Raw genomic sequence first — 14,196 nt, forward strand, 5'->3', positions numbered from 1 at the left:
ATTTATACTATGAAGCAAAACTGAGCATGTTAACAGGAGCAGTGCAGTCAGAAGTAGCCTGACATGAGATTCATTTCTAGGTGGTTACTGGAGGAGTAACAATATTTTCTTTTCCTTACTTAAATAACTAAAATTACATTGCCAACATAAATGATAATTGCAATTTAGGACTGTTGTTCCCTCAGCAAAAAAAGGACGTTATAAAAACATATTTTGAATGGTAACTTCATTGAGTCTTAAGGGTCAACATTTGAAAGCTTCTCTACTCCACCCCAAAATGAGGACTAGAAACATCTCAAAAAACCTCACTGAGATTCTCATGTCAATGAATGACAGCCACAAAAATTTATCATAGCACTAGGAAAATATTTGCAAGTATGTTTTCAAAAGGATACTGTTATTGAAACGGAAAAAGAGTATCACACCACTGTCCAACAACCCATTATTTCAAAATACTAAATTCATTAAGCATTTTATTACTGTGGTCTCCATAAAATACACAAGAATATAATACTGCTTGTCAATGTAAATATAATTTTAAAAATATTTTCTCCACAGTCTCTGTTTTTGGTATGAAAGTTACAGAAGCAATCCTAAAGTCCTCACACTGAGGTCAGCATTAAGGAGGTCTTTTTCAAAACTGTTTCCACTCCCATCTTTCATAAACCTGTGGGAACACAGTATAGGTGATTTTAGTCATGTAAGAATATTCTTCATTAGTCATAAAGAATGAAAACAAAGTATGTACCGAAGTAAATCCATACTTCACACCATTTTAAAATCCTTACTGCATTGGGAAAGGGCTCCTGGAGTACAATCACTGATGCAGGCTGGAGATGCATAATTTGTGTCTTAATTCTGGATAAAGCATGCAATAAACATTCTACTAAGTCAAAACAACCCTTTTAACATACAATAGTTTACATGAAACATTCAAATTACTCAATGAGCATCTAAAAAAGCACTTAAGATAACTGAAAATGTAGGGATTTTTCTAAAATTTCTGAAAGGAGACCTGAGAAGAATTTCTGAAAAATTATGACTTCCGCTTATAGCCCACCAGCATCATCAGGTGAAGTCATCATAGTACTAACAGCAATACTCTTACTACTACTGTCAGTACTGGAGCTTAAAGAAATGAACACTGATCATCATAATGGCCAATTGTTTGGTTTGGTATTTAACAATATACTTAGGATTTTTAAAAAATTTAACAATTCGATTTTAAATATTAAGTATATTAACACGAACTACAAGAGTATTAACATGATCTAGTAACCATTATATTTAAGATAAAATGAGTGGCCAAAATAGACAACATGTGCCTTCTGACTCTCTGCTACCTACCACAAACTTCCACACTACACCTGATTTAGCCCACATACAGCTTCCCTGCCAGGGGAGCCTGTAGCCTGCTATGAAACCCACCTTCCCTGCACAAAGCCAGACACTGCTGTAACCATCACCTCTCAAGAACCACAGCCAGGGACCTTCTGTAGGAACACAGACCTTGTCTAAGACATTCCCACATATTCACTACTTTCAAGTTCTTTCAATCCCAGAGGAACCATCACACAGTGGCTATGGCTCAGCCAGACTGACTTGGACCAAACTCAATGTCCACTACTACTCCATAATCAGTATTATGGAAACAACTCCTTCCACACGTTTCAGGAGAAGGTAAGAAAAATTATCACTTAGGCAAAAAGTTCACCTTATATCTGCTTTAAGATAAGCAACACAGCAACAGACCCCCACCGAACAATTAACTGTTTGGAAAGAACCCTGCTGCTAGACCCTAAGATCTAAGGCTCAAACTTTCACTATAGTTCTTTCGTATGTTTTCCATTTACAGATAACACATTTTCTTTCACATTTTTTCCCCATTAGGCAAGCTCTGACAAAAACCTGAACTTGTGCGTACTCTGCTCCTGAATTACTGATGGCAGCAGAAAGTGCAAACAGAACAGTTAACATGCTTTTGCAGGAAGGATTTCAATCCATTCCTGTTCTCCAAAGCATTATATAGAAAAAAGCCTGGAAAACTGTGTTCCTACTGCTACTAATATTCTCTTCTTCCAAGGCTCTGTAAGGATCTTGCTCTGTTTCGAGAGTTATTCTCTTAGGCAATTAGAACTTCCATATTCTGCATAAGCCTACAATATATATCTATAAAAATCTCTCAGGGAATACTACAGTGAATAAACACAGGCATGCTGCATTTATTTTTTACATCTTCTTTTCAAAAAAGCCATTATAATACCAACTCTAGTTACCTGCAATTTTTCAGCACTGAAAAAATGTATCTTACTTTCTTGCTTTCAATTCAACATTGGTCCTATTTTCAATTTCTTGTTCCTACTTTTAGCTTCACTGCAGCAAGCTTAAAAAATACAGTATTAGAGACACATCCTTACTACATACCAAGGTATATTTGCTTTCATCCACAATACAAAATACGTTATTTCCTGCATATACCTACAAATACCCGGTATGTGCATATTACATGATATATGTTCTTAAGGGATTTGAATTTCAATGAGTCATTTTTTCAAAATTTCCATTCTGGAAATAAATAATTACCTTCTTCCGAAGTGTCCAGTAACACTATGCAGCTGAGGCAGACCATACCACTTTTCACATTTATTATTGTATTAGGAACAATGTGTACTATAGTCAGAACTAGGACTAACCACAGAGTATTATTTGATACATCAAGGGATTTTTATCCTCAGTTACCACTCATGTATTGCTGTGCAGCAGGAGAGTTTAAGCAGTGCTTCAGCTGCACAGACACTAACACTCATACCAAACAGAGCTCAGAACAACAGGAAATCTTTCACATTTTCAGCACGGCAGATTCTTCTTCCCATCTTTCAGCTAGCATTCCAATCCTCACTGTGTAATACATACAAACGGGAGAGTCTTAAATGTGAATTAAAGTGTAAAACAGGACAAAAGCAATAAAAGTAGGGAAAAAAGAATAATCACAGGGAGGAAAGAAAATGAGAGTGACTGAATTAAGCAGCATAAGAAAATTAGATCATTGTGGGCTTGGCAAAGAAACTGATGGTTTTCTTTACGGTGTATCATATGATATTCAAAATTAAACTATGTTTTAAATTAAACTATATTCTAGGGCTCTCAAATGCTATTAGTAAGGCATGCTGCTGCTCTTTGAGTTGCTGTACGCATATCAGCAAATAATTTTAAACAGTATAGCCACTTGTAAAATGGAGTCTTATCTCCTCCTACAGCTAACGTATTATTCTGTCTGGAATAGAAAATTCTTCCATGGACTGCTTTTCATATCTTTCAGGTGATTATGCTGACATTTCTTTGCCTCTGAAGTTGAAACACATAGGCCCCATTTATGTAGACATTTCTTTGTCCAAATTTTGGACAAGATGGTGGATTTTTTTGGTCAGAAGTGGTACTTATTCACTACTAATAAAAAACAATTTCAATGTTATATTAAGCAATCTATATTAGCAAGTTCCTAGAAGGTAACTACTCAGGAAAGATACCAGTGAAAAAATCTTGCGGCATCTAGGTTTTTAACCACACACTGGTGCTGTAAAAAAATGAGTATTTTATCCTCATTTGTGTCAGATTTAAGTTTGTTATTCATAAGTGAATGGAAAGTTTTTCACCTAATTATTTGTTAATTCTAAAAGATTATATTGAGTAATCTCAATGATTACTCATTGAATGTATGACTAGGAGTAGTTGTTTTGCTATGTTTCTTACCATAGTCTTCATGAAGGTATTTAACAAGAAACCAAAACCTTTGAACAGAGAAAAGAAAACAAACAAGAAGAAAGCAGAGTGGAGGCATTACAGTGTAAGCGTGAGTAAGCCACAAGTACCTGCTACACAACCTACAGCTTGCCACCAGTCCAAGCTGAGGCAATACCTTCCACATGGAAGAACCCAAGTAGCAGTTTTAGGAAAAAAAATAATTTCACCAGTGAAAACAAAAAATAATTCTTTCCTTTACATCAAGTACAAGGCAACAATTTCTAGGTATTACTTCTTAAAAGGTTGGTTCTTACCTAAAAGATACAGAAGGTCTTATCAGCGCTGGAATACACAACAGTTCTAAGACAAGGGTATCTTGCATTTAAGGACACATACTGGCATATACATAAGTCACCTTGTCAAATGCTTCCCCTTTCAGGGATATTCTACAGCTGTAATTACTATTCCTTGCTTCTTTCAGAATATATTAAGTGGGTCTTCCGAGATCACCAGGTCTGGACTATTTCAGATGGAGTACTGTCCTTACAACACTGTCTTTTCGCCAAAATGCTATCTGCCTCTGACAGTGTAAGGTAAGTGAAAGCCAATGAACTATAGGTCTTAAGTCAACAGTGTGATGTAAAAGAAGCAGGAAAAACCCCCTCACAAACCTTTAGAGACAGCCAAATAAGGGACAAGAAGTCCACTAAGTCAACAGTGCTTTGGGGCACGATCTGGTTTTCCACATGCTACCAAGCCCTATAATCAATATTCACTCATATCTAGGTGCATAATATTTGCTCCAAGTCTACTCTTCCAAATTACACCAGTTTAACTCTGCTCACATTAGGATTCATTTTAGAGAAAAATATTTAGCATAGCATAGCATGCAAGATGCCCTACATTCATATTATAATTTATTCCTCAACACACTGAACAACTGGATCAAAATACAGCATACCTCCCTATCTATGCTTGTAATTATAAGGACTGTATCACTTATAAAACCCTAAGTTAAAAGGAAAAGGAGCATAATAATGTAGTGTAGAAAATGCCATAAACTATACTTACCCTTGTTTTTCTTGATATATGATTTAATGTGCAGTGAAAAACAACCAACATAGCGGAGATGAGCAACTTGTGCTCCAGAACAGAATATATCAAATAGCATATGCAAGGAAGACACAATATATTATTTCCCTGAAACCACAAGAATTTTTGAAAAGAAACTGCCTCATCCGTGCTAAAACAATTTCAGAACAAAATACAGATACAACTTTTTAGCAGAAAGTCACTAACTGAAATACTCTTAAGTTGCATCCTGAAACAGGAGGAAATTATGTATCAGTAACAACATACTACATCAGAGAAAAGCATTCACTGGCTGCGCTGTGAAGCTGAAAAGGCCCATAAAAATGCTTATGTCTCTGCTTAAGTTATGACAACTTCACGTCAAACCAAATTTTATCAGTCATATTCGCAGTAGTCTTGTTCATCTATCACAGTGCACAAAGTTGAGGGCCATGAAGACCTTTCAAGTGGAACAAACACATAGCAAAAGGTGTTGAAACACAAGAGAAGGCAGAGTCTAGACAGACATTTTCTGTCAATAATCCCCCAAAGTCCAAGGGATGGAGAAGCACACATTAAAACACAAAACAATGAGTAAGAGGGTAAGGACAGGTGCTTCTCAAGAGACCAACAGCAACATGCTAAACTGCAGGTATTTCCTCAAACTGACTTGAGAAGTTTAATGTAAAGACATGCTAAATTGTCACCAAAAAACCCACACGTCAATATATTGCATAAGCAAACTCTGTGCAGTTGTTTAAGAACCAATTAAACTTAATATATTGTACCTTTAAAGCCAGAGGAGCTATTCAGCCATGAACTCTGGTATCTGTAAGCCACAACAATTCACACCACCCAGTGTTCAGTCCAACAACGTGTCTCATTAAAGCATACTCTTCAGAAAAACATCCAGAATCAAAGACACCGTAAGAGGTTTTGGAGTAGTTACTCTGACATCTCACCAGCAACAACTTAAATAGCGTTAGAGATTCAGTGATAAAAACACCTCCTGATGCTTGAAAGACTGCATCTTACTTGAAAGGGACCTCTGCAGCCCTCATGGTCACCATGATATGGAAAGATAAGGCAGAGTGAGAGACGAGCTAGAATCTTTTAACACATGTTCAGGAGAAGCATAATTAAGAGGCAAATCATGGTCTGTTATTCATTTGTCTGACTATATCAAACAAGCCTAATCAAACCTCCTAAAACTCAACTGTTCCAGAAACTAAAATGGAAAAAAAGAAAAAAAACCCTCCTTTCCTGCCTTCAAAGGCAGAAAATGCACTTTTCCCAAAAAACATTTCCCTAAATCTTGTGTGTCAACTACAGATTTACTCTATCATACCAATCCATCACCACAAAAATGTAACATTCCTATATAGAAGTAAAAAATATATCATTAGTGGTTTTCAAAAGATCTCATGTCCAGCAACATCTGCAGGGCAATAGATTTCACTTAACCAGACCGGGATCTTTTCTAACCACAATACTAAGGAACAGATTAATTTCAAAATAGCACAGGTCGGATGTATCACTTCTCCACACAGATAAAGCAATAAGTGCACTTGACCAAAGACTGCCAAACTCGACCATGTGCTGTCCCATGACCCAAATGACTATTTCAGTTTTAAGACCAAGTACTATATGAAAGAGAATCAGGGTTGTTAAGTTGGATCTATAGAATACCTCTGCTAAACTGAACTTGTGAACAAAGCCATGTCAAATTCAGGGCCAAATTTTATATAAAGTTTGCTAATTACCAAAGTTATTTTGTAAGAACTTGTCTAAAACTTTATAATACTCACTCCTCTTCGGACCTGAAATGAGGTCAAAGTGCTGAATCCAATATCACAATCTGTTGCCCTGGAAAATATTGCAATGTTTAGACAAAGAACTTTATTATGAGATCTAATAAGATTGCTTGAGAGAAAATGTTTTCATTCTCTTCCTGAAAGCAACACAAGACAGACAGAAAGACTGGAAGCTCTTTGAGTAAGGACTCTTCCAACATTTTAATACAGAACCAAACATATTCCCAGTAACAGTATACATGTTCTTTTTTCAGGGTTTTGTTCTAGTAATTGGCATTTCCTTTCAGCACCCCATACAGTTTTCATCAGCATGGAAGTCTCTTAAGAAAAATAAGCCACAAAATTAAAAGTCCACTTACACTTGTATTAATTTCGAAAATTTAAATTGTTAGTTAACCTACCCTGTTGGTCTACACAAAAACTTCAGCAACTTCTCTTCAAAAACTGCTAAAACAGAAGTGCAAGTTACAATACTACCAAAACCTTAACACTGCTTGTATCATAACTTGCGTATCTACACCAGTAGAAAGAGAGTTCATTTGTACTCTGCTATGAGTTAGTACAGTACTCCCAGTTTGCTCTCCATAGGTGAAGAATGTACGAGTATCCACTCAAACCTCTGCCTTCCTGCCAACAACAGTGGCAACCTGACAGTCTTGATCATTTCCTTTGCACCACTCAGAACTGAACTCAGTAAAACAAAATTCCAATCACTACCAAATCGTACACATTTTTTCATTCTCTTGCTTTTTATTTAATAAATGAAAGGTTTTAGCTTTTCTAAGTGATACATGCATATTTAACAGTAGGCCTATTTTTCAGCACCATATTAAAGTTCTTGATTACACTTGATTTCACTCATGTTGTAACAACATATTTGCACAGTTTTAGTTAACACTATTCTACACCACCCAGCTTCAGTTCCTGCTTGGACAAAGAACTGCAGACCACTCAACAGCAGGCAATATTGCTATTCTTCCCTCCCACCAAATAATATATCCTCAGGATCTTTCCATCTTCTACTAAACACAGGTAACTTCAACAAATTATGAAAACCTGCATTCATTTTTACCTTCATTTGACAAACATGGTTTCTACTGAACATTTGGAGATGATTAGCATATTCTACAGTGAAGTTACCCTGAGAAATGCACGCAAAAGAACATACAGATCTGGAAGAATTAAATTTTTAGGTAGCCTCTTCCTCCTTGTATTCTTCTGCCTTCTACACAATACCATCTGGTGCAAGACTTACAAATAGCATTCTGAGAAAAATTTTGAAAAACTCAACAGAAAGAGAGTATGTTCCTCAAATCTTTTGGAGTCTGGCATAGAATTACATTTACTCAAGTGATCTTTCCCCTGTGATATTCAGTCTTTTACTCAAGCTGTGAGGAATCAGACAGAAGAAAAGTCAACAACAAGAAGAGTGTTTCTCTGTCTGTCCTTTCTAGCCACTACAGCTTTTACTGGTTTTCAGCATTTCTGTTATATGCTGGGCCACACAAAAAGAATGTCTAGCTTCTTCAGGACGAGACTGACAGCTTCAAGTATTTTTAAGGAACTTCTTAAAATATTACCTTGTACTTAGACTCTTAGGAAGCAACACTTGTAAGATCCCCAGATTTTTCTGGAATGTGAGCTGTAGACATTCAGGTGCTTTATCTTTCTCTGGGGAAACTCTTGTACTTGGACTCAAACTGTTCTGAAGCACAGTCAGCCAAATTCTGTAATCTGTACGGAAGAGCAGGATGTTCAACTTTCATAAACAAAAAAAATACCTAGAAACATTTCTCTGAATACCCTGTTATCAGACAGACCATGTGGACATGCTTCAGAGGATCTAATTTTACCCCAGTAAATCCAGAGGAATTCCCAATACCTTTCAGAAACTCACAAACATACCAAGCTATCACAGCGGGGTAATTTACTTGGGAAACTAAAAACACTCAGTTACTGACAGGATTAAAGATATATTTCATTGCTAGGTAACTCTCACACAAATGGATCATGCTAGGGATACCTGTGGAGAAGTGGAGAAAATGTCCACTATGTCCTTTCTTCCTACTCTTCCTCCTACCCTCTCCTCTACAACACATTCCATACACTGCTTTAAAGTTCCCAAAATACAGCATGTTAGAATAAAGCATTAAAGAATAAAAGGTAAATATTATTGTTTCTACCAAGGGAAACAAACTTTCCATTACATTCAGAAACTAAGTTGAGGAGTTTTGTTCCATTCCCAGATTGCAGAGTACACTGCACAGAGCCTGTGAGGAATTTTCTGTAATTAGACAGTACCATTTAAATGTCAACATTGAGTGCACAACTAAACAAGAATCACACCTAAAAGAACTGTTATTAAACAACCAGTTGGCATGTTTTCTTGTAACTTTCTAACCACCACACATATAGTGTCAGGAAAGAACAAAAATAGAATATGTAAACCTGAGAAGGGGTGGCTGACAAGGTAGTGGAGGGATCTTCCTGTTGAAATTTTCCAAATAATCCATCTTTTGCAATGCTGTTATACAGAAATGCTTACCAGAAAACATTAGCATCTGTCAAGTACCCCACTGAAACATGACTAGATAAAACAAAACAAAGAGTCACATTGACCAAAAAACCCCTAACCACTTGAAAAAGCAGAAAAGTGTTAGAAAAGCAAGAAACAAAAGACCACAAAGAAGTAATACAGCTATGTTGCAAGACAATGAAAATCTAGCTAACAGAAAATATGTATCAGTCATTTCAAAGAAAAAATTTTACTAAAACATTAAGCAGAAATTGGTCACAATTTAGGGAGGTATTGTAAAGATGTTTCCCAAGGAACTATTTTCTCTGATGTGACCCTAACAGTAAAAACACAAAAGGTAAAAATTTATTTTAAAAAAACATGGACAGCCACTTTACAGCAAAAACTTTTTAAAGTTTTTGGTTTGCTTTTTAGCTAACACAGCAAAAATTCTTCTATCAACTGGTGTTATGCTGTTCTTCTACAAGGACTTTCATTGCAAGGGACAGTATTTCCTTCATGAAAACAGTTCTTCAAAGCAAAGCCATAAAATATCCCACTTCAAATGTGATTTTTTTAATAAAAAGTTCTAATAGGTGCTTGCCCTGATAAGCTGTCGTATGTTACCATTAGACTGAAGCCAATGTACTACCAATGGTATGCAATATCACAGCTGGAAAAGTCTGACTTGCTATAAAGGCTCTTGAACGTGCCCGAAAGCCTCACAGAGCCTCAGTTACTCCCACCTCAGATACACCCATGCTGATCTTCATTCAGACATCTCAGGATTCCCCCAGTCACACCTGGAGTACTGCACACTCCCCTTTTCAGCCCTTTTCTTTCATTCATCAAAGCTTAACCAGCATTTCTAGACCCTCTATTCTGAGGTTTCCTGGACACACACCCCTCTTTCTCTTGTACTCCAAGGCTGCTCCAACCCGGGGCCCTGGAAGTCAGTTTGCCTCATGCAAAGTTTATGACCTTAATAGAACTAAACAGATGAATCCCCCCAAATTATCTTAAGTAATCAACACACTACTCTTCATTATTTACAGCAGAGTAAGACAAGATTGATATTTCAAGACCACAGTTCTCAAAATAGTTTGTCTTGTCGTATTAGAGCAAAATAAAACACACCTCATTAACACCGTCATCTTTTTGAAGTTTCATAGAAAAATTATTGGTTTTTTTAATTACTGTTTTGGCAAATTTCAAGGACTGGATCAAAATGGTTTATTCACAGAACACTAGAAGACTGGGATCATATCGGACCAAATCAGCAATTAACCTGCAAAGCAGTATTTGTGAAACGAATGTCTCCTGCTCCCCACACACGTACCTTAACCAGTTTCTTTGGGGGCAGAAGGGATGTATGTCTACACCCCTCCTGCCATAAAATTATCTTGAGGTACATGAAGAGCAGAAGAGAAGAAACCCACACGAAGCCAGAGGCACAACGAAACACAACTACTACTAGCTTTTTCTCAGGGAGTTTGGAACTCATCTTTAACAAATTCTACTGAACTTTCAAGATACTTTTTCATCCTACCAGGCAGAACCTCAGATTTTACAGATACCAAGATACAGCACCTTCTATGTTTTAGATCTGCAGTCCCCATATAAGCTTCCAGCGTTGCTTTCAGCCACAACACATACAAAATGTAAACAGAACACGGAATACGATATTGCCTGGAGAGCACAAGATTGCCTGCGGCATGTTACTAATAAACTGTTGTTACCCAAAGGCCAATGAAGCTTAAGAAACACTAATCCAGACATATCACCAAGCTCTAGGAGGACCAGTGTGATTACAATGTAGATTTTGTCAAGCCTAAGAAAGCCAGCTGCCCTCTGAGCCAGCCCCAGCACAATGTTTTGTGATGAGGTTACCCATGCTGCTGGAAATGTCATCTTTCATGTATGATATAAAACCCCTTCTATAGCTACTAACAATACCCTGGCATTGTTTCCAACATGTAGGGTGTTGCTCTGGCTAACATCCAATTCCAGTAATAATATTCTATCTACCTACAGTAACCACAAGGAGATAGTCTTCATTTTCAGCCCCAAGTGGTTTTGCAGTGCAGCAGCAAGCTCTTAAAGAACTGGCATACTTCACTGCAAGTTCCTCATTTCACTGTGCAGTTATCTGTCTGCACAGATCAGGCATTTCTCTAAAACTGTAGAAACACCTTGAGATTACTGAGAATAAAGGAGCTCTTTTCATATGGCACAATTAGTCATATCAGTGATAGCTATTTTGAGCAGCACCCATTAATCACTATCATTAGGAGGATTTCTGGTGTACCAGCATTCATCATACCAAGAACAAGTCTTTCCCTATTACAGTACCACTATATAAACAAAAGCAGCAGCCCAATTTCTCTTGACACAACCCTGTTTTGAGTAACAAGAGGCGAGTGGCAATACTTAAACTAAAGTTAATTCAGGGTATAAAGGGAAGCTTACTTATACTTTATAGGACAGCAAAAATACAGTTGTTTTGCTGCAAAGAAAAACTGGCTGTCATTTGTATGCTGGAGAAGAAAAGGTGTTGAAAAGTAACAAATAATGGGAAGTGAGGAAAAAAAGCTCTCAGGTTGGAGACAGCAAGAAGAAAAAAAAACCTCAGAAAAATAAGATTCCAGTGGAAAATGAGTCAAGTGATCAAATACAAGTTGATGCCTAAGAAGCGGAAGAAACCTAGACTTCTCTTTTAAACATCTATAGCAAATACTTGCATATTAGTTTGATGAAGAATTATTTACCTGTTAATGAAGTTTCAGTCTCAGAAGAGACTTTTCAGTCTCAGAAGAGACTTTTGACTAGAAGAATATTCCCTGTATGCATTATTTCTAGTTTCCTAACACCCCTAAGTAACTCCTGATTCAGAAAGAGAAACGCTAACAGAAGGATTTATGCCTTACGCTGGCCTAGGAAGCAGTACCACAAGACGCATGGGAAGCAGTGGCTCTGTGCTGCTTTCAGCCCGGTTCCTCACACCCCAAAAGGTTCCACAAAGTACCAGAAACACATATGTTGGCCTGAAACACACCTTCACAACCACAGATTAAATACTTGGAAAGTCTTTCCTTCTAGAAGGGAAAGTACAAAAGAGAAAAAAAAAAAGGGAAGAAAATAAAACCATTGGCAAGTCTTGAACTTGGAAAAATAGCAATTCTTTACAGAACGGTCCAGCTTATCTTCTGTAAAAATGTTGCTTCATAAAAGACTCCAGCCAAGTTCAAAATCATGTTGATACCCACGATACACAAATAGCACCTGTGCACATACCAAGATCGGCCAACACTCCTGATCCCACAAGCTGCATAGCAAACCCTTCAGGTGGCTGGGAGCTACACGACACATACCACATACCTCAGAGAGGTGAGGGCAGGGGAGCATACCGCAGGAGCTTCAGCCGCCCATCACCCACAGAAATCAACAACAGTTCCTCAAAAGCACCACCGCCCCTTTGTAAGACAGCACCAGGCTAAGAAAACAGAAACGTCAAGCAACAATAACCTTAAAATCCACAGCGACTGTCTCCCCAACCTCTAGATCTGAGATTATCCAACAGCCACACCGGCAGTTACAAGATGCAGTGCCATTTTGGGAACCAAGCCTCAACCTTCTGCCAGCTGCGTGTGCCTCCAGAGCCACAGGCTGACCGCCTCTGAAAAGCCCAGCAGTTTATTACGGCTACACACGACTGACGTGAGCCACTCTTCAAGACACCCAGACATGTGTTCCTCTATAAAACCAACAATGATAATAATAATGGCCGATTATACTCGTAACAAGGTTTATAATCTCACGTAGAACAAACAAACAAGATCTTTCAACTTCTTCCAAATTTCTAAGCCAACATCCGCCTGACACATACCTGCAACACTGCTTCTCCATTCAAACAATAAAACCCCCCAAACAGGGAGAAGCAAAGGTGTATTAGTAAAGTTTTAAGCTACAACCCAAAACGAGTTATCCTCTTCTGCTTGCAGTTATCATACGCATACAACGTAATAAAGGCCAGGTAACAACCAGCGCTTTCAGAGAGCATCAGGTGAAAAACCCGCTCGAGCGCAGCCCGCTGCAGCGGCCGCCCGGACTGAGAGAGCCCTGCCCGCAGGCCCTCGGGCCGGGGGCCGCGAAGAGAACCCACCGTGGGCACCGCGACGAGGTGTGCTCCGGGGAGGCCGACGTGACCCCCCACCGCGGGGCAGGTGCCAGAGGCACCGCCCGGGAGGCCCGCACGGCCGCCTCACCGCCGGCAGCCCCCGGCCGGGCCAAGGGAGCGCCGCGCCGCCCCGAGGGGAGGCCCCCGCGGCGGGGTCTCGCTGCCGGGCCGGGGCGGGCTGGCGCCCCGGGCGGCCGCGGGTCACTATTTCGCAGGAAGGTGCGCAGGAATTCCCGCAGGCGCAGTCCCAGCCCCCGCCGCGCTCCCCGGGGCTGCCCGCACACGGGTCACGGCGGCGGGAAGAGGGGGGGGGGGAAGAGGGAGGGGGGGGAAGGGGGGGGGGGGGGCGGCCGCAGCCTCGCCACCGCCCCGGGCTGCGCGCCCGCGCCGCGGCTGTCCCCGCCGCCACAGGGCCGGGCCGAGGGAGCGCGGCGACAACCCCCGGGCCGCGCCCCGGGGCACAGCCGCCGCCGCCCTCCCCCCGGCCGGGGCTCCTCGCAGACGCCGCCGGCGGCTCCTCCCAGCCCCTGCCTCTGCCCCCCGCCGCGGCCCGGGGGGCTCCCCCGAGCGGCCACCGGGCGCTGGCCGCCCTCCTCCGCGCCCCGTCCCCCTGGGCGCCCGGGAAGGGAGGAGCGGCGGTAACGCCGTCCATGCCAGCCCGGTGCCTCGCACCGCCAGGGCCCCGCCGGCCGCGCTGCGGGGCTGCTGCCGGCCGCCCGCGGGCAGCGGCCGGGGACAGCCCTCGCCGCGGGGCCGGGGCAAGGCCGGTCGGCGGGAGCGGGGGCGGCGGCGGCGGCGCTCACTCACCTGCCCGCGACAGCCCCCGCCGCGCGGCCAGCCCCGCTCTGTGTACTCCGGAAACGGCGGCTCCTCCGCCG

The 14,196-nt window shown here is 40.8% G+C and overlaps 1 protein-coding gene across 4 annotated transcripts in view; it reads right to left on the bottom strand.

Annotated features, from left to right (window-relative positions):
* GARRE1 (granule associated Rac and RHOG effector 1) overlaps positions 1-14,193 on the bottom strand; it is a 60,867-nt gene extending 46,674 nt beyond the window's left edge. For 2 of the 4 annotated variants that reach the window (XM_074882199.1, XM_074882196.1), the window contains exons 1-2: positions 14,126-14,136; positions 8,207-8,360 (exon numbers count right to left, since the gene is read on the bottom strand). The gene's annotated coding sequence lies outside the window, so the exon portion shown is untranslated. Of the gene's footprint in view, positions 1-8,206; positions 8,361-13,303; positions 13,417-14,125 lie in introns of those variants that run through there. The other 2 variants (XM_074882195.1, XM_074882197.1) reach the window with 2 other exon arrangements.
* Positions 14,194-14,196: the final 3 nt, after the last annotated feature.

Source organism: Strix uralensis, chromosome 12 (genome assembly GCF_047716275.1).
Source record: "Strix uralensis isolate ZFMK-TIS-50842 chromosome 12, bStrUra1, whole genome shotgun sequence".
NCBI classification, from domain to species: Eukaryota; Metazoa; Chordata; class Aves; order Strigiformes; family Strigidae; genus Strix; species Strix uralensis.